We start from the raw sequence: 26,773 nt of genomic DNA, 5'->3' as shown, positions 1-26,773 counted from the left end.
GAGTAATTCGGACACTTGGCGGAGCGTGGGCTGGCTCGCATCTTCCTGTATGGTGGCTCTTCCCAAGCGGTGATGGCGACTCCCTAGGGCAGATTGAGGTGTGGGTGGGAAGCTGAGTGGACCTGCTGCATTCCAGTGAGAGTCGGGAAGAGCCCCTTACCCTGGGGGTGGATTGGTGGTACTATCGGCAGGCAGCAACCTACATTGCAGCCAGTGGCGGCGAGCCCGGGGGAAGTGCTGAAATTAACGGAGGCCCCGGCTTCGGGCCTGGTCCTTTTGACGCGCTGTGGTCTCTGCGGCCCGGAACGCAAGAGGAAGACAGCGGCCCGTTTGATATGTCGGGCGGGTTCCGCTGTGCAGTGCGGACCTTTGTTGGACGGGGTAAATCCTCCCAGCGGCGGCGGCTGTGATCGGCAGCTCACCTGAGGAGTTGAGCGCGAAGACCCGCTGGACGTAGAGAGGGGCGTGGTGGACTAAATTGAGGCCCCGGCCTGAGGCCTGCACGGGAGTGCAAGTAGTTGCGTACGTCGGGGCAGAGGCGCTGATAAGGGTGGATGTAGCCCTGCACGAGGGTACAAGGTACCCGGAATCGATTGACCCATGAACTCTGGTGGTGCATTACCGGCTGGCCTCCCCGAGTGTCTACCAGCTGTCAACTCTGCTGCATGCAAGGCCCGTGGGCCTGCTGAAGTGGTGAAAGGGGTTATCAGCAGCTGTTTCCTAGACCTACATATGCAGTTGCGGCCGTGATTAAGTGGCCTGCTTATAATATTTTCTGGCTGCCTGACCCATGGACTCAGTTATCAGCACGTCACAGCAGTGACTATAAGGTATTTGTCAGGCACATAGCAGGCAGCTGAGGAAAACAAGGGAAACTTGAGGCTGGGGGTGACTGGACCCAATTACTCCCTACAATTGGACTTTACAGGCGCGGTGGATCACAGCTGTCTCCTGCAAGGCCACAGTATTGATAATACACATACTGTTTGACTAACTCCGAGGAGGAGCGAAGTGAATCTTGGTCCTTTCCCGAACTGATCAAGGACAGGCTGAAGCTGTGGGGGCTGCAGCTGGGGCCCAAGGAGCGTTCTGACCCAGGGCTTAACTGTTGGATTGAGGTGCTGGAACCTCCAGTCCAGAAGGAAATACGGCAATAGCGTGACACAGATAAAGTGTGTAGGTACCCCCTGCTACCAACTGACACAGGCAACCACATCACATTGACGACAGTTGCGCCATGTACGAAAGTCCGACCTTGATGCTCTGTGTTACTGGGGCTGTGCTGGCCAGACGACGTCTCTAGTTGTGCTACACACAAATTTAGTCACTCACACCAAAGCTCAGGGGCTGATTTCCTGGTGCTGCCCGGTTTCTCACCCGGAGGGCATTCGACTACCGTGCTTTTGGGAGAAAAGGGACCCAAGGCAAATGCCCAAAAGCAACTGGCCACATTCGCATGGTCCAGGGCGGGAGAGAAAGGTGAATCACCACAGTCTGAGAAAGATTGCGGGGCAGCTGCCTCTAAACCAGGACTGGAGCCAACACTACATGATGTTATGGCAGCCATTAACGGAGTGCGGGCCTCAGTGGACTCGATCACAGTGGAGGTCTCTCTGATCAGGGAGGACTTCTGGAAGATAGACGAGAGAGTTAAGGAGCTCAAGGTAGTTACTAGCGCCCTACAGATGGACACGTCGGAACTTCAAACGCAGATGCTCGAAATGCAGAAGAAGCAGGAGAGTATTTTACAGCAGCTCGATGATTATGAAGGCCGGGCTCGCCGGAATAACATTCGTATTTTAGGAATTCCAGAAAAAACAGAGGGGCCGGCAACGGACCTATATGTGGAAGACCTTTTCACGAAGCACCTGAAGCCCAAAACTCTGTCCAGCTATTTTTCCATTGAAAGAGCCCACAGAGTACCGGGAGGTAGACCAAAGCTGGGAGCACCCCCGAGGTCCCTGATTGCTCGAGTGTTCAATTATCACGACAGGGACATTATCCTGCAGACAGCGAGATCCAACCCCCCACTGAAGATAGATAACTACGAGGTGGCTTTCTTTCCTGATTTCACGGCCAAGGTTCAGGCTCAACGTCGTAGCTTTCAGGCGGTGAAGAGAGAACTGTGGGAACGAGAGGTGATGTACGCAATGCTTTTTCCTGCAAGGCTGAGGGTGGAGTCGGATGGCAAATCGTGTTTTTTTTGACTCGCCGGAGGCAGTCTGGGACTGGATGGAAGGCTGGAGTATGGTGGGGAGCCAAAGACGAGATCGTCCTGGTGGGCCTAGCCAGCATAGAGGTATCCGTGTGGACGATGCTCGAGGTGGTCGTGCGGACACTGTACAGACTGGTCTAGCAGAAGAAGAGGGTTGAAGCCCTAACCAACTAGAAGAACAGGACTGAGGCCTGGGGCGATAGGACATGGATAGCCCGCGATGGGACGATTGAGAAAGCGCAAGTAGTGGGGTCGGGGGGAGGAGGGTAATGTTCATGACTGTGTGATCTGTTAAAGTGGGGTTCCCAAAGTTGTGATGCAAACTAATTGATGTTTTAAATGTGTTTCGGGGGGACTCCAGTAGTTACAAAGTGGATGGCTATGTTTCCAGTTCTTATGATCTGACTCAACGGGAGGGGGAGCTACTGTACCCCTTGCATTATTAGCCCTCTAGGGGGGAAGAAAAGCACTCTGCCAAGTTTGGGGGTGAGTAGTTTTGAGTCCACAGGCAGGGGGGCAGGGAGGGGGGAAGAGGTTGGGGAGGGGGGAGAGGGAGGTTGTTTCAAAGTTGTCAAATGTGTTGACGATATGATCGAATTGCTGAGATGTCAGAATGCGATAGAGGAAATTGATTGGATCAAGCACTTTGTACAGTTTTCAAGAGTTTATTTGTTATTTCCTACACAGTTTAGAAGGGCATACATAATGAAACGAATAGCTGCTAATGTTCTATGGCTGTATGGTCATGCTGAGTTTAAAACGATGCAACTCGTCTCAGTTATCTATGTCTCTACACAGCCAGCGCGACACCTGTCACCAGCAGACTCCATTATCCCCTGGGACCCCATTGACTATACTCACATGGAACATGCGGGGTTGGGGAACAAGGTGAAAAGGGGTCTAGTACTGCAGTATCTGAAAAGGTGCGCACCTGTGGTGGCTCTCATACAAGAAACACACTTGCTGGGATCGACATGTAAGGCATTAGACAGGTGGGGCTACAAAATGGTGGCACACTCTGAGTTCTCCTCCGGGTCTCGGGGTGTAGACATTCTGGTCAAAAAGCAATTCCCGTTAATAATACAACAGACACGCATAGACGACGAGGGCCGCTTCGCGGCTGTTACATGTCAATGGGAGGGGAAAACGTTTAATCTGGTTTCTGTCTACATACCACCATCACTGCACGCGGTAGCACATCCTGCACTAAATACGTTTCTGCTTACTCTCCCGGATGCAGAGATGGTGATCGGGGCGACTTTAATGATATAGTGGACGGAGACATTGACAGATACCCCGCTAAGCCTACTGCGATGAGCGGTTTCTGTATGCACGGGTTACTGGATGCCCTTGGACTTAGACGCGTTGCGATATAGGCACCCAACTACGAAACAATACACCTTCCTTTCAGGGATTCACAACAGCCTCACACACTTTGACTACTTTCTAGTCTCAGCAAACACCCTGGGGAGGTGCTAAAAGTAGATATCTGCCCTAGGGATATATCATACGACTCACTGATATTGCTGTCATATTTATGTCATCAGACTATGAGACGCCGCATTTTCCCCATTTACCCTAGCTATTTGCTTATACCTGAGATGTTGAAGGGGCTCAAAGAAACCACTCAGAATTTCTTTCAAGAAAATGCGTCATCGGTGGAATCTCCCAGTATGTAATGGGAAGCATACAAAATAGTGGTACGCGGACAGGCCATAGCCTCCATCACGGGGTAAAAAGGTGGGAAACGGGCGGAACTAGATGGTATAGAAGCAGACTTAGATGCTGCGACAGTTCAACATGCGGAAAATCCCACGCCTTGTACCTTACAGAGGATACGCACCAAACAAATCGAATTTGTGGCGTACCAGAGGGAGATGGTTACTACCAGGCTTCAGGCCACACGCCACAGGGTATACGAGCTCGGGGATAAGGCGGGCAAGTTACTAGCATGGCTAGCTAAAAAGGAAACAGCAGGTAGAACGATTGCTCAGCTGCGTACGTCCGAGAACTCCCTGGTGATGGCCCCTAGTGATATGGCTGACCACTTTGAACATATATACACCTCACGTTCAACATTGACGGTGGAGGAAGCGCAAGAGTATATCACGGATATTGGTATGCCGAAACTTACATCAGAAGAGGCACTACTGTTAGAAGCCGACCTGACCGTTAAAGAGCTACGGCTATTAGCTCTCTCGCATCTGGTAAAGCGGTGGGGCCAAATGGGATCCCCATCGAATTTTATGAAAACAATGCTGACCTGATGGCCCCTTTTCTCCTAATTATGTTTTGAGACAGTCTCGAGACTGGAGAATTGCCCCGTGACCAACGGTTGGCCACAATTATAGCGATCCCTAAGCCGGGCATGCCACCAGAGGACTGTGGTTCCTACCGCCCAATATCTCTGATCAACGCTGAAACCAAAATACAGGCAAAATTACTGCCATTGCGTTTGACCCCCCATTTATCATCTCCGATACATCCCAACCAATCCGGGTTTATGCCCCAGCGAAGCACGGCACTTAACCTTCGGCGCTTGCAGGCGGTGCTGGCTCGCAAGTCATCCATTCAGGAACCCGCAGTCATCCTCTCCTTGGACGCAAGTATGGCGTTTGATGTGATGGCCATACTTGTTTGCGGCCTTGCAACACCTGGGCTTTGGTCCTAAGTTCTGCGCCTGGATCCGTCTACTCTATATTAATCCGCTGGCTCATGTGGTGGCCAACAGTCACATATCTAGGGATTTCCCGCTGTCTCGAAGGACACGTCAAGGGTGTCCATTGTCACCCTTATTGTACGCATTGGCCCTGGAACCATTGGCGGCTTGGGTTAGGTGGGAACCTTCCATCCGTGGGCTCCTTTGGACTGATGCCTGGGAAGATCGCATATAAATATATGCGGATGGTGTGCTATTATATCTGACTTCCCCCAGAAAATCTATCATGGAGCTCCTGAATGTGTGCAAAAAATTTGGTAGAGTGTCAGGGTACACTATCAATTGGTCGAAATCCGTGTTATATGTGCTGAGGGGTCCACCGCCAGTCCTGCCGGCGGATTGCCCACTTAGGGCTACCACCGAAGCCTTCAAATATCTGGGCATCTGTGTGACATCGGACAACAATGAGTTTTATGCAAAAAATATAAAGCCCCCACTGGTACGCTTCAGACGTGACGCAATGATCTGGTGCACCCTTCCTCTCACGCTGTTGGGCAGGGCAGCACTATACAAAATGATGACCCTCCCCCGTTTTCTCTATGTCCTTGAAAACATGCCATTCTTGGTCCCACAGCCCTACTTCAAAGCCATTGCAGCGGTACTCTTTGGCTTATTATGGGGGAACAAACCAGCACGGATTGCCCTGGATAAGTTGGTGCGCAGCTGGTACGATGGGGATAGCGCTTCCAAACGTGCAGTTATATTACTGGGCGGTGCATCTTAAAATAATTAACTACTGGATCCATGCACCACATGATGACCCAGCGTACCAGGCAGACAGGCAAGCACTTGAGGCAGACGGACTGATATCAGCATTATATCGTAAACGAAAGCCCCCCCGTTTGATTGGTCCGACGACGCACACAATCCATATATGGTACCAGGCACAGGCTCGATTAAAATGCGTAGGAACCATCACACAAATGACGGCACTGTGGGACTCACAAAGGCTGGGCGACTGCGGAATAGTAAAGGGTTTCACCACTGGGATAATATAGGTATTTCTACGGTGGGCGAACTCTGGAAGAATGGTACAGTGGTTGACTTCACACACTTAGAAGCCCAATACGGCTTGGCGCAGACAGAGAGGTTTAGGTACCTCCAGATCCGGCATGCGCTTCAGGCGATAATTGCACCGGGCACCATTTTGCCAGAAGCCACTCCATTGGAGGACAGGCTCCTGAGGGAACATATGTCCAAAAGGGCGACGTCCTTTACATACCGCACATTAATCAATAATTTACCAGACCCAATGTCTAAATTGTGACAAAAATGGAGCCAGGACGTGGGCGACTTTGACGAGTCTGAGTGGCAGGAGGCATTATCATCACCAAGGGAAACGGCCATACTCTCATGGCTTAGACTGGTCCAACTTAAAGTGCTACATCGCACATATTACACTAGAGTGACACTACATGCAATAGGGAAAGCCCAACACCAATACTATTTACGGAACTGTGGGGAAGAGGGTACTTTTTCACATACTGTTTGGGACTGTCCTCAGATGGCAGTGTATTGGGCCAAGATAATGCGCACTATATCACAGACGGTGGAAATCTCGATACTTCCAGAACCAAGGCGCTGTCTATTAAATGTGTGGGAATCAAACGACCTCACTCACCAAGAGCAGGATTGGGCGATGCTGGGTATGACTGTAGCCAAGCGTAATATTGCGATGCTGTGGGGGTCGGATGCCACCCATTCGCTCCGGAAATGGTGCAAAGATATGGATGAGGCAATGGTGACTGAGAAGGCGGTATTTATACACTGGGGCTGCCCTCGTACATGGGAAAAGGTATGGGGAGCATGAAATATGTTTCGAGGATATGTTTGTTATCCACCAGAACTCGCTATAGGCGATGTAACCCCATAATAGCACTGACAGGCCAAGAGTTGGGGAGGAGGGCCGACTGTACTGCGTGTATTCGAATTGTTAAAATGGGACTGCATAGTGTTGCTTCTAATGTCTTGATCTGTTTACATCCATTCCTGAATGCTCCATGACTGTAATGCAGCCACCTAGGAATCTTTTATGTGTATATTGCGGCCACTTGTGATTGTCTTATGAATGTATTTTTTGACCTGATTTTTTCAATTAAAAAAAAAAAATTAAAGAGTTCAGTAGATGCATGAAGAGGTTACATTTTAGAGCACTATGTTAAGAAAAGTGGGGAGGGGGTGAGCATATCCTGCCTCCATGCCCATGTAAAGGGACCCCAACAAGGACCCCCCAACATTACAATTAACATAAAAAATGTTTTCCTCCAAAGATTTGTTCATCCTGTGTCTGACTCACATATACTGGATACTACTTGGGTCCCATGGACCGTCCTAGGTGACATGGCCTGGTTTCTGGCCAAGCCTTGCACATAACCCTTAGATATCATCCAATGCCCACTGCCTATGAACTTTGGCCATGTGCAACGGAGGTTGGCGGCACATTCCTCCACTGTCAATCTCTGCTACATTCGTAGTTGTCTTTTCATTCCATTTGTTATAAATTACTGCTCACATTATAATTCATTTTTAGGTTTGTATATATATTTATATACATGTAAGTATGTATGTATCTTTCAGGCTAATGGCAGTTTTGGGAGTCTTTCCAACAGAAACACATGGTCATCATTGTAGATGGCTTCACAAACTATCCAGAATTCAAAATCACAGTATAAGCAGCTACTGAAGCCATACTGGCCAAGAATGAAAACATAAGGACCATCTATAGGTTGATAAAAGAAATGCACACCCACAATTGGCCCCTTTTTAGGGAATGGGAGTAGCAGAACAATATGTGTCTCTGACCACAAAAACATCAAATGAACCAAGCACCGGCCCTCAGCCAGTGGTGAAGAAGAGTCTTCATGGGAGCTCTGGATCTGAATAGCTCATGCTCAATGGGAACACACAAAAAAGGAGTACGCACCTTGTAGAAAACCTAAATACTACTTCCACAACAAACAGTGCACCCATCACGATATGCTTGGGGAAAGATGTCTTGGGCTCTGTCGTTATCCGAGCCTCATTGACCCCAAGTCTTTCAGAGCCTCAATCAATCCAGGAGGTCAGAAGACAACATGTGAATGAGTCTGAAAAGAAAGCCCCACCTTGCAAACTCTCAGTCGGAGAGTGGCCAGTTGTTTAAGACAAACGTGCCAGACCATCTTCGGACTCATATTTGAACCTAAACTGTGAAAAGTGACAAAACTTAACATTATTTTAGTATCTTCCCAGCCAGAGTACACACCAATGACCCCGCCACACACAGAGCTTAGTATTACACGTCTTTATTCTGCTACATGTAACTGCCAACCCAACATTCCAAAACAAGCTCTCATGGCATTGCGCTCTGACACCTACGTTACAGCTCTACGGAGTCCGTTAGAGCCAAAAGGATTCCGTCATAAAATATCGCTAGACACTACATGTACCATGGTCTAGGCCAGGAGAGACCAGGAAGAAATATTGAGAAACCTTTCTTCTTCAAATGAGTTTTAAACCCCCTGAACAACAAACAGAAGAAGCTAACTTGTTAGCCTTCTGTTAGGTAAATAGCAGTGATCAAGAGCTCGACTTTTCAAAGTATTTTCCCCTTGAGACAGTGGCAGCACGTAGCACCCATCTGCATAACCCTTTCTTGAAAGAGGTTCATTAGGACACTGACTCGAAAGTCCTGACGGATGTATGACGTTACAACGCATACATTCATAGCGCATACCATTACAACAAAACTTTTACAACGCAGGATCCATTACAACGCATGCCATTACAACGCATGCCATTACAACGCAGCTGCTATTACACAACGCATGCCATTACAACAAAAGTATGGGTAAGTATTTTTTTTTAATTAATGGGAATGTAATAGTAGTGTAAGTGTTGGATAGTGTAGGGGTTAAAATTACAATTCTAACTCCAGGGGGGCGTAATAATAGGGTAAGTATTGGATGGTGTAGGGGTTAAAATGTAATTAAACACTTACCCATACTTACTTTGCAATGGCATGCGTTGTAATAGCAGCTGCGTTGTAATGGCATGCGTTGTAATAGCAGCTGCTTTGTAATGGCATACGTTGTAATGGATCATGCGTTGTTAAAGTTTTGTTGTAATGGTAGTGCGTTGTTTTAGTTGCATTGTAATGGCTGTTCCCGGTCCTGACCCCAGTCCATTTTGCTTCCAAGCATCCAATTACCACCTGCCGCAAGGAGTTTGAAATATAATTATGAACACATTAGTATGCTTGATATCCTTTATTGTGAGGGCGATGTTTCGTTCAGAGAAAAGAAGAGGCCCATTCCCTATGGTAGAATCCACTCAGATTGACCCCCCACATTCCGCCCATAACATGTTCGTGGTGTGTCCGGTTGAATGCTGCAGGGTCGATAAAGGCTTCAGTAGGCAGCTCGCGCACAGGCTGATGCAGTTCTCCACCAATCAGTCCCTGTCGTTTATTACCACCTGGCAGCAGGACGTTGATCAGGTGCGCACCTCCAACTGGTTTGACTGATTTTATTTATTTGCCCTGAGAACCTACGTTCTTTCGTTTGGAAACCCCCAAAGATGTAAACGGTCCAGGTACCAGAGTGCGACCTGCCAGGACTGGAAGGGGCGTGCATCAAGTGTGGCCCACGATGCTCCAGAGATAGCTGACGTTAGAAGACGGGTTTACGTGAAGGGTTGGTCGCTATGCCGAGGAGGGAGGGGGTCCCGTGCAGTTGCTGGCCGCTGTTATCTGTTAGCGCCAGCAGGAAGCACCGCCGAGTCCAGCCCCGACCCCTCGTGACAGCCAGCGGTGCGCTCCCGCCCCACCCAGGGGCGAGGAAAGGCGCCGGGTCTGGCGGTGAGCTGTGAGACTACAAAGCTTTTAAGTGAAAGCTTTCCCCTCACACGCACGTCCGAGAAGATTCGTGTGACAAGTTCTGCATGCGACTAGCCGGTGAAGCTGAATCATTGCACAGGAGAGGTGAGTAACCGAGCACCCCTCCACCACTGGGCATTTCCCCATCTTTTGTTTCTTTATATAGTTGAATCATTTATATGGCCTCTGACCTCATAACCCGTGCAAAGGAACGCTATACACATATCGTCCCCAATAAACAAAACAACGTGTTTGAAAAAGCAAGGAGAAGAGATTAGGTCGACTTTGGGGGAGTGCGCTTTACTTCCTCGAGGGAGGCAGATAGTAGAGTTCCTGATGGTCTCAACCATTGAATTCACCATTCTTGGATTCGGGGGCATAGTTTCAAGGGCTTTGTTTGGGGTGTGACAGCCCCAAACGAATGCATGCTTTGCTTGATACTTGAGTCTGGGGTCCCAGAGTCGGTATGCTATCTCTGTTTCGGTTTTACTCCTGTGAGCCAAGGAGGAATGAAAACAGTGAGCTTTCATGTAAACGAGAGAGAGAGAACAATGCGGTGGCTGTATTTCAAAATGTGAAGCCAGATGACCTGGGTTTAATAACTGCTTCTCTGTGTGTCCAAACTGTGTGATCCTAGGCACATATTTAATTCCACAGCGCCTTCATTTTCTTTTATCATCAGCTATGAGTGGATGTTTAAATATTTGAACCCAGAGTGTGCGCTGTACAAGCACCTCATATTACATTTCAATAGTCTATAATGTTGCACCATCTATAATAAGCATTTAGGCCACGTGTAGGGTTTATATGACTACTGATTTGCCTCTTAGTACACTAATGGCATTGTCTTTGGGGGGCAAGCCAGGAATGTTTCTAAAAACTATCACTTTTGAGAAATGTATGTTTGTGTAGTGATATAATCTAATGTACTAAACTGAAACGCTTCCAAATGTTAAAGAAACACACTATTTTGAGTTTTGAAGAGATTGTACCATATTTTTACACAATGTTTCTTGCTTGATATACATGCCTAACGTTTTCATGATGAGGGTCGTGCATGGACTCTTAGAGTCAAGCCAGACCATAGCTTGGCTTGCTCTATTAATTTACCTGCATTCTGTCCTCCACTCTGGCTTAGTACCTGGAGCTAGATACAATTATCTGTGTTAGCGAGGACTAGACAATGGAGCCCTGCTAACATGCACCAATTTGACAACTCACCACTAAGGTTTCTTGTAGAAGAGATGAAGAAGAGTGCATGCAATGAAAATACGTTTAAAATAAGTGATTCAATGGCAAGGACCCCAGGCCGTTGCCTTGTTTGTGACTGTTGTCGGGAGTTCCTAAGGAGTACTACCAGGACCATGTGGGATGGGCAGGGGCGTAGTTTCATCGAGGGTGTTTGGAGTGTGACACTCCTCAAATGCGTTCTTGGTTTGGTAGTTGGGTCTGGGGACCCTGCCTCAGGTCTGTAATGTCTGTGAGGGTTTTTCTTTTCTAATTTCATTGAGAGGATTTAACTTGTTCATTTTTTAGATCAGCATCTTAAATATTAACAGTGACCGGTTTACACAAAAAGTAGTAAATCTATACTCATAGCCATAGAGGTACTCCTTGGATCGGCACGAATTTACAACTACTGGGGATTACCAATCACGGATCAGTGGGAGGATCGGAAAGTTGCCCTAGTTTCAATATTCCAGGCACACTACTGGCAATCGAACACCCCAAAGGTGATAGAATGATTGCTGGTAAATAGTCTAATCAGTGGCAATCGCTTGGGGTAATATTCCACCTCTTCTTTTTTCACCCATTGTGCAACTCTAGACAGAGGCCCACCTAGTGAAAATCAGTACTGACCCTGTTCTTTATGAAAACACCCCAAGCTGTACCTTGGTCATATTACCCTTCCAACCTGCAGGCCACTGCTTTTTTAGTTGAGAAATTGTATATTCACACTCCCCAAATTGCACTGACCAAGTTACGCCCCTGCTTGGATTGCCATCCACGAATGACTGTTTGAGAGTTGTCTTCTTTAAAAAATAAAAAATAAACTGGCAATCATGCAAGGACGATACCTTTTTCATGTGATCTCGTGTTTCTAGTTGTCAGCTTCCCAGGCCAGTTTAGTAATTTCCTCAGGCGAAACATGTGTAGTCTTGAAAGCCAGCTATAACAAATATGCGCTTGTCTAATAAATATATAATATTTGCAGACTTGCACATTGTTTTACTGCTTTTTTTAAATCTCTACTTTTCTTGCAGCCAGCACAGTATCCCCCTTTTTTTCAAAGTAACACCGGAAGAGCACCTTCACACTGGAGGAGCGCTTAAAGATTGATTAGCACTCAGAAGCCTTAAATGTCCCTTTAAGGAGCTATCAAAGAGGTTAAGTTTTATCGGAATCCCATTTAGAGGGCCACGGGGCAGGAGTGACTTGGGTCGACTGTACTGTGGTGGTTGAGGTATTTAACTCCTCATACTCTGGGACACCATCTACTACCTGTCCTGAGCAACTGGGCCAAGTACCCCTTCAGCACTTGATTCTCAGTGGTAGCGTGGGTTCAGCAGTCCAGGGCATCGCAGGTGAGAGGTAGCTACAAGGTGAACAGAGTAAAGGCTCAAAATACATTTAGGAACCCCAATAAATGAATGTCGAGACAGCTATTCGTTTTTATGACAAAAGTAGTATTTATATACCAAAGAAAGTGAAATGCATCATGAATAAACAATATACACAGCCCTCTAAGGCCAACAATCTAGTATTGTCTAGGCAGGGTCCTGAATCCCACTTACCTGTTTACTGGCAGTGGTTATACCCCATTTATGAGTGATATGAGGCAAAGCACGTTCCTCTGTTCTCTCCTGTCCAGCGATCATTCTTGCCCTCTCATGCTGGAATTGCGATATGGAGACCCCGGCAGTGCTCATTCAGCACTCCGGCATCACGGTGGACTGGAGCAGATGTCTGCAATGATCCACATCCTCATTGCTCCTGGCAAGGCTGCTGGTTATCCTCGTAAGCTCCTCGGATAATGCAGTAAGTTCCTCTGAACGTGCTGGGAGGTTGGGGGCAGTCACTCGGCTTCCGATGCTTCAGTTGAGGCTGAGCACACGCGGCTGTTCATGGTAACACACTGTACAGAGTGACGGTACTTCCTCTTGGCATATGATGCACTGGGGGACAGGCCCTTGCTCTTTGCGTCACCCCCCTCACATTTGATTTGACTTGATTTAGAATTTGTAGAGTGCAGCAGTTACCCAAAGGCATCAAGGCGCTATAGACCACAGCCAGAATATGTCCACTAGATCGCCAGATGCAGAAAATATATACAGCGAGTAAAGCCAAGTCTTAAGAGCCTTTCTGAAGGGGAAGAGCTGGGGAATGAACCTAATGTTTTGTGGAAGGGTGTTACAGAGTTCGCTCGCAGCCATAGAAAATGCTCTGTCGACCCATTTCTTTCTTTTGGTTCTCAGCACTGTGAGCTGGAGTTGAAGCGATGAACAAAGGTGGCTTCCAGGGGTGTACCAACTAAACATGGCTTTTAATCTAGTTGGATATGGGAGATAAAGAGCCTTATGTACTATGCAGAGAGATTTAAAGCTGATGCACTCACTAATTGTGAGCCAGTGAAAGGTCTCTAAGGCCGAATTGAGAACCAAAACCAGCCCTGGCAAAGTGTTTGACCGCCCCCCCCCCTCCCGCCAGGGGGGGTTGGGGGTGCAACCGCGCTCTTTGCCAGGGCCGGTTTTCGGCTGATTTTGTTACAGGGACGTTTTTGCAGCAACGGCCCTGTAAAAAAAACGGCCCCCAGGGGCCCAAAACCAGTCCCCACCTTTGCGGTGCATCGGGGGATTGCCCGGTGCCCGCAACGGCCAGTCCGGGCCTGAAGGTCTCCAATCCCTTCGCGGCCGACTGGCCCCTGGGAATGTCCAGAACAAGTCTAGCCAGTGCATTCTGCGTCACCTGGAGTCTATGCTGCGTGTTCTCATTCAAGTGCAGGTACAGTGAGTTGCAGTTATCCAGTCTGGACATTACCAGGGAGAGAGCGACCTGCTTACTAGCAGACTGCTGAATGAATGGGATTTATTTTAAGCATCCTTATAAGCCAGGTGCATGTTGCTATTGTGCGACTCACCTAGGCATTGAAGTTAAGTTTAGTGTCCATCAGCACTCCAAGGTTCTTAGGCTTTTACCCCGGAGTAGGACAGGTTTCTAAAGAGTGTGGCCAGCAGCTACTATTCCAGCTGGATGCCCCTGGACCAAAAATCATCACTTCCGTCTTTTCTCCGTTGAGTTTTAAAAAGTTACATGACATCCATTCTGCCACTTTGGCCATGCAATGTGAGATGTTCTCTGCTAGCTGGCATGGATTTGTGGAGATTGACACCATGATTTGAGTGTTGTCCGTATACGACACTACCTCCATTCCGAATTAATGGATTATTGCTGCTAGGGGCGCCACATAAAGATTAAAAAGCTCAGGGCTCTAAAATGAGCCATGCGGCACTCCACAAGGCAGGAAAAAGGCCTCTGAGTAGAAGTGCTGTAACTTCACCTTTTGGTATCTTTCCCTGAGAAAGGAGGACAAGAGGGCTAAGGCATGATGAGAGATGACAAGACCTTGAAGTCTATCCAGCAGCAGCACAGGTGAGATGGTATCAAATGCTGCTGATAGATCCACGAGTATCAGCGCCACCCCTTGTCCTTCATACAATAGCTGCCTCATACAATCAGTGGCTGAGATTAATGCGGTTTCTGTCCAATGAAGTTTCCTAAAGCCAAACTGGGAGTCATTAAACCAGTGCTGCTATTCTGCAGTTTCCATCAAATGGATATTCAGGTGCATCTCCAGAATCTTGGTTGGGAAATAGGACGATAATTTTTACAGTCCGTGCTATCCAAATTCGGTTTCTTTAGGAGAGGCCTATTAATAGCCTGCTTCCAGCTACGGGGGTAAGATCCGAATGTGATCGCATTGTTCATTAGTTTGGAAAGTGGGTTGGCAATAATGTTGGCCACCATATGGAGAACTGCTGGTGGGCAGGCTTCTAGAGGGGATCCTGAGTTGGTTTTCAGAGGTTATTGTTCTAGCAACTTGGGGAAGAGTGTAGGAAACACTGAGAGACCTTCTGGCTATTGACTTGAGTGTGATGACATCCCTTTAGGTGTCATTAGGGGCCCGCTAGTGGTACTTGACTGAATTGGCGTACTAGTGTTTTGGTCAAAACCTGTATAAATGTCTATAATCTTAGAGTGATACAGGGTCATCGACTTTTGAGCAGCACGGAGGCATATAGCCACTTTGGTGCAACATCAAATACCTTCACAGTGACCTCCTCTGGCGTATGGGGTTGCTGACTTTGGCACACACGGGTAGATGCCCCAATCATTGCAGCAGCAAATATCTTCATGGCAGCCCTGGTATATGGGGTTGCCGGCTTTGACCAGCACTCCGGCAGACAGCCCGATCTGTGCGGCAGCAAATATCTTCTAAGCAGCCCCCTCCAGCAGACCGAGTTGCTGACTTTCATCAGCACACAGACAGACAACCTAATTGTTGCAGCAGGCATGCATATCTTAATGACAGCCTCCTCTGGCATATGGGGACGCCAACTTGGGTCAGCACACAGGCGGACAGTCTGATCGGTGCATCAGCAGTTAAATCCAGATCTGAGATCAATTTATTCCGCCAGTGTAATTTGCATAATTTTGATAATTTCACGTAACAAAATTTACACAAGATTACAAAGATTATGCCACATCACAGATTTGGAGATAAATATTAGCACAAGATGTATCATTCTCATCATTTTCGAAAGTGAGCAGAATTTCAGATAGATTTGTTACCAGCGCTGACCATTCTGGAAATGTTTGAGTTCAAAGCTACAACCCTGAACGCAAGTGACAGTGTTTTGCACACAAGTGATCGAAAATCAATTATAAATTGCATTCTCGAGTTTATTTTAATTGTTACCTGAACAGACAGATCACGTTATTTTGGGAGTTTGAGAAGCATTTCATATAATGATGCATAATTTTGCAACATTTTGCAGTACTTTTATGTAATTACTTTACAGTAAACTTTGCATACCCGTAGATATTACTTCACGGCTGTCCTCTATGACATACGAGGTCGCTGACTTGATCAGTACATGGGGGGGCTGACTGTTTAAGCAGGAGTTATGTCTTCACGGTGTCCCACCATGACATATGGGTTAGCTGACTTGATCAGCACATGGGTGGGCGACCCGAGCAAAGCAGTACCGATTATATCTTCAAATGGGCCCCCTCTCATATATGGGGTCACCAAATTTGGGCAGCACACCGGCAGACAGCCCAATCAAGGCAGCAGGATCTCACACCTGGCTTCAATGATCCACTCACCATGATTCTCAACTGGACCTCGCTCCCTCCAGGCACTCATCTCCTCACATGATCTTCTGGTGTCGACAGGCAGGCAGATGCTGGAGGTCCAGGTTCCAGAGCACATGGTCTTCATTTCCCTAACTGCTTGACAATTTGGGAGATTCAAGCTCCCTGTTTTATAATCCATATTCAGAATCGGATCTGATTTAGTGTATCATGGTTTCACTTCATGGTTCATGTTTCAGGGAGGAGGGGGTGCCTCCTTTGCAGTGCCCACCCCTCTGTCCTGTCCTATGTCCAGGAAGCAGTCTGTCACAGCACGAGCGACCCCAACATAGGCCATGGAAGTTACACCTGAATGTCAGCCTCACTGATATCTGCCTTACAAAAGGCTACAAAGGTTGCAACCCTACTCTTTATGATTTCCTTATCAGCCCTATCTCCTTTCTGAGTTGTGCCCTGGCCCGACGGACCAGTCGCTTTTTCAGGATCAAAAAGCAATTATGAACGTGGCTCTCCTTTCCTGCAGTGCATGTCCAACCCGACTTTCAGGAATGTAGCAATCCACACATCTGTCTGGGGGCTCATCCACCTCTACCTTCCTTTGCAAGGCCCTGGGTCTCCAATATGGATCACACAAGCTTCCAGGTAGTGTACCACTCACAGGCACACATACATCACATTATACACAAGCAAACACATGCACTGCATAGCGCGACAGGTTAACATCATGGAGGTCAAGGGTGAGGTAAGCACACAGTAGTGAAACTTTACATGACTTGGTCTGTAGGCCCCATTCCAGTAACACAGATAAAAAGGCCTGTTCACACTACTGACCATCATTACAAAAACATAGCATGCTGCCATCACTGAACTCAAGCTACTTAACTCCTGATAAACTGCCTTTTGCTGATAGGCCGCCCTGTACTGCAAAATGCTTTTGTACAACATTCTTTTACGGTAACAATCTAAGTGGCATCTGCCATCTTGAATCGTTAAATAAAAAAGCAAAGAAAAAATGGTGCCCATGTCATTTCGCTGGTGCACGTGTGCATGCTAACACATGCACACACACACATCATCATGAATGCACATGTATACATCATCATTCATGCATGCTCATACATCATTATGCATAAGCTCATATACGTCATTGTGCATTTATTACAAGGCCAAACTGACTGATGATTTGCTTGAAGGTCATTTCTATGAAATAAGTCACTCATGAACCGCAAAACCCTTGAAGTTCAGCTAGCCTCCTTCGTTGACTCAGTTGCCAAAGATGACTGCCTGAGGGTGGGTTGCTGCAGAAATTCCTCCCTGTACAAATCAGTGGTGAGCTTGTAGTTTACCTGACCCACTCAGTACCCTTACCAGCCCAAAAAAAACACACAGAATATTTGAACCCTTTAAACCAAATCCTCTCCAGCATGGGCGTCTCATTGGCTGCAGAATGTTACACTAATTCCGGAACCATTAGAGCCTCCTATCTATCTTGTTCAGGTCCAGAGTTACTACAATTCGAGGTTATAAATGGACCATAACCCTAAAGCCTTATTCCCAGTTGATGTTGTGAAGCCAAGTTCTCCTGTTGTGAACCATTTAATTTTGCTTCGCACACCAGGTTAGATCTCATTAGCATCAAGGGCATCATGCATGTTATAGCCACTTTGAACAGAAGGAGAACAGGCAGGTGTCTCTCACTCTTCTCTATGATTAGTTAGGCTCATTCAAATTCAGGGAGCCATGCTTCAGACAACTCTGCCAGACAAAATCTTATCTGTAGCGTGGATATATACATGAACCTTCTGCGCAGCGTCTGTAGACAGTAGACACACACAGCTGTTGATATTTTATAATAAGAGGTTATTTATGTGTAAATAGAACTTACACGCGTATCAAGAGAGAGAGAGAGAGGACTAGAAAGCTAGTCCGAGTCCCCGTAGTTTATATGTGTTATCAAAAGAGACTAGCTTAAATATGGCCAATATTGTTAAGACTCTGATTAGATTTGTCATAGGCACCTCGTTGGTGAGTTCATGAAGCCCTCACCCACCAACCTGGTTGGTGGCATGCTTCATCATCGGGCCCAAACAGTGACACCTAATGTGTCCCGGGTGTGCTGCGACGCCTGATTAAGGCGGAGCTGGTATTTTACTGAGAGTGCAGTGTGAGGTGTAAAGTGAAGTGTGAGTTAAAACGGCTTGGCGAGGTTCCCCGTACCTGAGGGTAAATTAGCCTCTGATGAGATGCAAGGTGCATCGAAACGCGTAAGGCAGACAGAACTTTCAAGCACGCGGTGGGGAGCAGGAAAAGTCAAGCCGGATGGTGTTCTTTTGGCAGAGTGACCCTCCGAAACAGCTTTCGGGCATTTGGTGTTCAATATATCAACGGCGGCCCACGTCGTGGAGGGAGCACCTTCTCTTATAAACAAATTGATCGTCCCTGATGGTCAACTGAGAAGCGGCACCATGAGACCAACTCATGGAAGGCAGTGCCGAAAGACCGAAGTACATTGTCTTTCCACCTCGTGACTGATCCTACCAAGGAAAGTTAAGCGGACAATTACACAATTACAAGAGGTACCCACTGAGGGAAAATAACAAGGCAATCTTGCAGGAACTACCGCTCCCCGCATGCCATGCGGGGGCAGGGCTGAACTAATCATGCCGGTTCTTAATGGAAATAAAAGAAAGCCACTTCCTCTGAATTGTGACAGCAAGCCTCTGATGAGATGTAAGGTGCATCGAAACGCGTAAGGCAGACAGAACTTTCAAGCACGCAGTGGGGAGCAGGAAAAGTCAAGCCGGATGGTGTTCTTTTGGCAGAGTGACCCTCCGAAACAGCTTTCGGGCATTTGGTGTTCAATATATATATATATATATATATATATATATATACACACACACACACACACACACACACACAAACACACACACTGGAAAAAACTAAGGTTAATGGAATGTTATAGTTAGGTAAAAATGTCAGTTAAACATAATCACTTTAATTTACTTGTTATAATTACATCCATTGACTGTAAGAGGGAGTGGCCATGTGGGCATGCTTCTCCCCAGCTATGCGTGCTTGCATGTAGGCTGGTGGGAGGAGCATGTCCTCAGGGTTGAGCACAAAGTTATGTATGAAAAACATGTGGTTCATATGTGGAGATATATCGACGATGTATTCATCGTTTGGAAGGGAACATCTCAACAGGCTGAAAACTTCGTAACAACAATCAACAATAACAATTTAAATGTACACTTCACGGCACACATTGATCATTCTACAGTAAACTTTCTAGACATCACAGTGTATATACAAGATGGAGCCATAGAGACACGTCTATTCAGAAAACCAACGGCAGGCAATACCTTATTGCACGCCACTAGCTTCCATCCCCACCACACTATTTCCAGCCTGCCTTATGGGGAGTTTTTAAGAATACACAGAGCATGTAGCACTAGGGAGTCTTTGGCAGCAGCACAAGATGCGGCAAGGACTAGGTTCCTGCAAAGAGGATATAAAGCAAAAAAACTTGACATGGCCCTTAAGAAAGATAATGACAAAGATAGACAGTCATTATTGCAAACTAATTCCACCACACCATTGAATGCAATCTCGCCTCGGGGTAACACTAAAGACAGAGAGAGCCAGGGGGATTCTGGTAATGTGGCATGCAGATTTATATCCACATACAGCAGGCAAGCCAATGTGATCAAAGGCATCATAAATGCGCAGTGGCCCATAGTACTCACTGATGCTACTCTCTCACAGATACTGCCTATCAAACCTAATTTCACGTACAGGAAAGCACATTCTATGGGCAGTGATTTAGTCAAGACTAGCCCTGAATAGGACATAAAAAGCGGGTGGATTTCCCTCAAACAGGGTTTCTTTAAGTGCAGCACATGCTGTGCGTGCAAATTTGGGGTCAATATGAAATCGTATACCACCGCTTTTTCTGGTGTTCCTGTTAATCTGAAGGGACACTATACATGCCACACAGATTACGCTGTTTACATTCTGCAGTGTATCTGTGGACTCCGCTATGTAGGTAGCACAAAGCTTCAAGCGTATGTGCGTATCCTGCAGCATTTGCGTGCAACTGTTAATTCTGACCACTCGTATCCAGTCGCCCGACATATTAAGTTGGAACACAGGAATAACCTCAACGTGCTCCAATATTATGTCATAGACACTGTTCCTTTAAACCACCGAGGGGGGAACTGTGAGAAACTATTGAGGCAGTTAGAGACTAAATACATAGTAGAACTGGATACCAAGGTCCCTAGGGGATTGAACATCTGAGAATACTTACATCACTATCTGTAATAGCCATTTATCTACTATGTCATAGGTTCCGTATCTCCCCTGCACAGGTTGTGAAACATGGTAATCATTCAAATCATTTGAATTATTTCAAATATTTAATCAGTTTCATCACACAAGGGGGTGTTGATGCAATTTGGTAAATGCATTACGGCAACGCGTAATGGTTAGCCATTGACGTGTTGTTGCCTTGACTCGAAAGGCCCATTATTTCTTCTTCATACACACAAAAATCTGTATATAAATGTTGCATTATTATAGGTCACAGGTAAACTAGCATGCTGCCTTCTCTCAAAGGTTGGTTTTTTGAACATTATTCATTGCACTTTTTAGGCACTTTTACAGCAATTTTTTTGCACAAGTGTATAGTTGATGAAATCTTTAAGGCAGCATATTGAGATGACACGTATTTTTATGTTTAAGCTCCTTAGATTTTTATATGATCATGAATTCAATATTGGTCAAACTAATATGTATTACTTTCATGGTAAATGCAATGTATGGTGATAGTAATTCCATTGATAAGAACTGCAATTTCCTTACATCATGATTTGTCGCAGTTACTTCATTTCGCCCAATATGTCTATTGGATTGCAGGATTTTAATGCATTCATGCAGTTATCGTATTTCACCATAGTTGGCAATCGGCTGGCAGGATATTTTAGCATTTGTGCAGTTAATATACATGGTACGCTTGGTTTGATTACCTATGGGAAAATAAATAAACCTGCAATGATGTCTTCTACAGTTGTCTGATTGGGTCAGATAGAATTGAGTGATGCGGAGAGGCAAAGGACAACATAGACTTTCTCTTTATACAGTCGACAAAGACTATTGAAGGTCGTTTGAGTAATTACAAATTACGTTTTGTTCTGTAAAAAATTATTTCTTATCTTTGCATGATGATGGCATTTCTGTACTTGCACATTCTCTACATTTGCCTGTAATAGGTTATTCACTTTGATCTAATATTTGTGGAGCGATAATCATGTTTAATAATGTCCGTGTTGTAAAGTATTTTTCACTCAGTATTTTTTCACTTTCTATTCTGCTGTTAGTCACTATATCACATGGTCCATTTATTGCCTTTTATAAACGTCACCACCTTGTGACGCATGTATGTGAACAAGGCCACCCTGTTGGTCGAAACGCGTCATAGGTACGAGTTTTTGCACTCTGTTTATTGCTGAAGAATAAACGTTACTGCGGCCGGCAGTATCAGCGAAAATATTCACAACGCCGCTTTAAAATGCCTCTGGTGGGAAAGAAGACGAAAGTGGACCCAGGTATCGGTGCCAATCAAATTTTCTTTATTGTCTGACCAGCCTGTCCGCTATGACGCGTTTCAAACCCCTATCGGGTCTTGATCACATGACGCATTGCCATAGAAGGGGAGGCATTTTAAAGTGCATACACAGGAAATAACGCTTCACACAGCCCATCATAGACAGTAAAAAATTACTATGAATAGCATAGTGCAATAGAACTGTGCAAAATAAACATGTCTCAGTGCAACATTTTTCAAAGTTCCCATAATGTTCTCCTAGCAGCATAGTGTATAGCAGCATAATATTGACTTAATGTGCAAAAACATAGCAAGCATGGAACAAGGGTAAAACACTCAATATTTCGAATACACATAGAAATACACAAATACATATATAAATATTAAAAAATGAAAATATTTCAAATGTTTTGTTTTAAAAATCGTCCTCTTGTCCAATTGGGTTATAAGACACTACTAAGTGATTCCATTTTCTCTTAATTTTTTAGAGAGCTCTATGTCACCATAGTTGGTCTATATATAAACACAACCATAATCTGGTGTGTAAACCCACTTGTTGTATTCTGATAGGACTATCAAATATCCAACCTCATGCAAGCTACTTTTATAAATGTTGATGTTTTTGCCAGAGTAATTTTGTATGGTCCTTTGATGTAGACCCAGTGGGCATTAACTCCTGTTGTACCAACATGAGTTGATTATACTAGTCAATCCTAGTGTGTAACAACACTTTATACAAAAAATATTAAGAAGAAAACTGTGTATGTGCAAAACAGTGCATCCCTAATACCCTAATGTCGTTATGCATCAAATATATTTTTATAGCAAATGCTATCTAATGTTGATGCTGCAAACCCCCCGAGAAAGTGCAAATCAAAAAATAATTAATCATCTATAAATTACATTGCATTAGTAAAATTCCATGAACCATATACTGTCAATTAAATATTTCCTATTAAATATGAGCCCATATTGATTTATAAGAAATAATCCGAACAAGTTAGGGGCCCTGATAATATTAAACTATAGGCTAGAAGACCCAAAATTTAAAGACAGGTATAGAAATCCTCGCTAGAGTTGAGCCCTGCTGGATGTTTAGTGTCAAGTTCGATTATATATCTTGTCTCGAGGAGACGCAGCTTTGCTTTTCGGTTACCCCCCCCCCCCCCGCTTCATGGGAAAGACAGTATCAATTACATAGTATTGCAGAAGACTGGGGTTACTGTTGTGCGACTGTTCAAAGTGCCTGGCAATCGGGTAGGCTTGGTCCTTTCCTATAATTGCTCTTATGTGCTGGAGTATCCGTTTGTGGGCTGGCAGTTTAGTACTGCCGATGTACCTCAGCCCACATGGACACTCCAGCACATAAAGAGCAAAGCCTGTTCTACAGGTCAGTCTTTTGTTAATCAAGATCGGTTCTATATGGAAAGGAGTGGTGTATTGGGTTATGTCACTGCCAAATTTTAAGGCCTTGCAACTTGGACATTTCCTAAAACCCTTAACCTGTGACATCCATGTTCCCTGAGTAATTACTTCAGGGCTACTGCTCACCAGTCTGTTGCCCATTGATTGTGACTTTCTAAAAGTCAAGGCAGGTTTTTTTTAAACTAACCCCCCAATCATAGGATCCCCCTGTACCAAATTACAATTACGAGTAAAAATCCTCTGCAATTCCTGATGTTGTCTGTTAAAGGTAAGGATTATTCTAGTTTGGGAATCAGAATTATTTTCAATAAGACTCTCCTTCTGTGATTTGGGTACCAACGCTTCACTTCTAGTTAGGTACTTGGTCTTATTGATAGCTTCGTCAATTACCCCAAGGGCATATCCTCTGGCCAAGAAGCGTCTTTTACTAGCCTGTTGGGCAATATGACACTCCACGCCCGAGCTGCAAATGCGTCTAATACGCAGCATCTCCCCAAAGGGGATCCTGCGAATCAGATGCTGCGGATGGTGACTCGATGCGTGCAGTACCGTATTGCGTGCTGTTGACTTTCTGTATAGCTTAGTTGGCAAAGCATTACTCTCAATATACACCTCTACATCTAGAAAACAGACAGTCTGTATATCAATTGTAGATGTGAAGTTCAAATTTAGACAATTCTTGTTCAATTTTTCCACAAATTTGCCTGGCACTCGATTCAGAGCCTCTCCAGATGAAAAATAGGTCATCAATGTACCTTAAATAAATCACAACATGATCATCCATGGCGTTATTGTGCTCTCCCCATAACCCCATGTGTAGACAAGAGTAACTGGGGGAAAAGCAGGCCTCCATCGCCACACCTCTCACCTGGTGATAAATCTGATTGTTGAACAAAAAATAATTTTGTTCGAGGCATTCCTTCACCATGGCCAGCTACATCTTGTTATGAGGCGCACAATTCATAGGTCTCATATTTAAAAAATATTTAACTGCTCTCATGCCATAATTATGTCTTATTGAGGTGTACAAAGAAGTCACATCCAGTGTCATTAATAGCATATCTGAACACCATTCCACTTTCTCAATCTTTCTCAAAAAGTCAGAGGTATCTTGAAAAAAGAGCTCAAACCCTGTACCCATTCCTGGAGGAAATAATCAATATACTTCGAGGTGTTCTCCATGATGCTGTTTATTGCCGATATTATCGGTCTGCCAGGTGGTTTGGCCATGCATTTGTGTATTTTTGGGATCATGTTTATGGCTGAAGAATAAACGTTACTGCGGCCGGCAGTATCAACGAAAATAAAGGAGTCTGTTTCTCCTTGCGGTGCCGGGATGCACCTTTGAATGGTAATTGGATATATATATATGTAACTGACGAAGGCGTACCGCCGAAACGCGTCTTTATCTTTAATTTCTGTGCAATAAAATCCGGCTTGATTTGACCCCCGCGAGTGTAGTCTTTCTGTTACACTGAATCATATATATATATATATATATATATATATATATATATATATATATATATATATATATATATGTGTATATATATATATATATATATATATATATATATATATATATTTATATATATATATATATATATATATATATATATATATATATATATATATTACCTACTGGCGGTCGCCAGTAGGTATATATAGTTAGGATTTTTTCCCTATGGGATTTCTGAAAATTCTATGCCTAATAACTTTTGCGTTTGTGGACGGAATTGGCTGAAATTTTCAGGAAAATGGCACATTTTGTTTCTGAGCAGCCCTTGAAAATTTGGGGGGGTTTTGTGGAGGGGGGGCCGAGAAAAAAGGGGGGTCCCAAAACGCCTTTTTCCCATGTTAATTTCCATAGGGCGGTTGGACTCACTTTTAGCCCGAACGGCTGAATGGATTTTCACGAAACTTGGCAAAATTGTAGGGACTGTTAGCCCGATGTGCCTTTGCTAGGTCTCAATATATGTGCTTCAGTGGATTTTGAGAAATTAACGTTTAAATCAAGATATATATCTGTAACAGCGCTCCGGGCAGCTATCCGGTTAGCGAACCTTTCGCGTATCGGAACTTTGCGATGAGAAGCTGATTGGCCCTCCGGTGTCTGTCAACATTCTAAACAGTCCGGAGCGGCCGCCATCTTGTCTCTCGGTAGGATCGAGAGACAAGAGGAGGCCAAAACAAAGGGGGAAATTACCATAAGGGGGCATAGTAGATCCTCGTTGACCCCCTAGGTTTTATGTGGAGGTTTTAAAAGGGCCTAGGAGGGTCCAAAAAAAAAAAAAAAAATTTTTTTTTGCGTGGTAAGCGCCAAGTTCGCGAACCGGAAAGCGTTCTGGGCAGCGAACTTTATGGATAAAAGAATGAAAGACTTTTCTAATGCTGTATGTTAATTGTTTGTTGTTTTTCTTGTTTTTTTTTGTTTTCTTTTTTTTAAAGTGTTTTTTTTATTTTGATTCTTTTTCATAATTTATTAAACTTTCTAACATTTCAGTGTCTGAAATGTCATTATTTTCTTGAAATATTGTTTGCAATCTGTGAGGTTGCAAAATGTCCTCATTTGCAAGGAGGACATCTACTGCTTGGACACATTGCAGCAGTTCATTATCCAAGCTTTCATCCATAAATTCCATGTCAATTTGTTCAATTAATTCCTGGCTGCTCTCTTGCAGGTCCATCTCAAAAGAAACTTGCTGCTCGCCTTCCATTTTGCCTGAAATTTGGATTTAAAAAATATATATTAGTAGAGATAGGGCACTGTTGGGATTAATTTTAGATAGGCAGTTTTTATCAGTGAATTTATCTTTTGGCAGTGTATAGTATGAGAGTGGAAATAGGACTATAAAAAAGTGTATGTGATTTAACCAAGACAAGCCTTACTCCATTGATAACTATAACAGAGAAGTCTATCTAAATACATTACTACTACAGAGGGATAGTGTATATCTAGCAGAAAAAGTCTACTATATTAAGTTATAGTGCACAATATATTAAATTATAACTTACCTTCACAAAGAAGTTGAAGTTTTTTGAAGCTATTGAAATAGGAGGTACAACAAGAAGTAGTAGTCAAAATGGCTGTGTTTCCTTCTCTCCCTTTATATATATACAGGTATATAACCAATCAAATGTCAGGTAATAAAAGTAGAAAATGAAAGTAACATTTTCATTGGTTGTCAATTCCAACAATTCAGATGTGTTTTGTGAAGTAATTTACCTCACGGTACTTGGAGAGGTCTACAGGCTAAATGGCTAAATGGAATTTCAATGAAATTTGTGAGAATGGAAGGGATTGTTATGTAGTATGAGCTAATCTATATTTGGTGAGAGTGTCTCTAGTCGTTTTTCTGTAAATTACTTTCCCGCCTTTTTTTAGGACCGCTTTCCGGAAAGCGGCCCGGTTAGCGAACCTTAAGCGTCACGGGAGTCCACCATTTTGTGTTTCGGTCGCATTAAGATACAAGATGGAGGGCAAATAATGTTTAGAATGGGTAGAAGGGGTCATGGTAGACTTATCTTGACCCCCTAGGTTTTCTGAGCGTGGCTGAGGAGGCTTATATGTGCGGA

At 44.8% G+C, this 26,773-nt stretch overlaps 1 protein-coding gene across 1 annotated transcript in view; it reads left to right on the top strand.

Moving 5' to 3' along the window:
* The first annotated feature begins 9,733 nt into the window (after window positions 1-9,733).
* The window catches only part of SMAGP (small cell adhesion glycoprotein), a 264,474-nt gene continuing 247,434 nt past the window's right edge, over window positions 9,734-26,773 (top strand). Inside the window, exon 1 of the mRNA XM_086965879.1 lies at window positions 9,734-9,894. The gene's annotated coding sequence lies outside the window, so the exon portion shown is untranslated. The remainder of the gene's footprint in view (window positions 9,895-26,773) is intronic.

Source organism: Lissotriton vulgaris, chromosome 1_1 (assembly GCF_964263255.1).
Source record: "Lissotriton vulgaris chromosome 1_1, aLisVul1.2, whole genome shotgun sequence".
Lineage (NCBI taxonomy): Eukaryota > Metazoa > Chordata > Amphibia > Caudata > Salamandridae > Lissotriton > Lissotriton vulgaris.
This window is presented reverse-complemented; position numbering and strand designations above follow the sequence as displayed.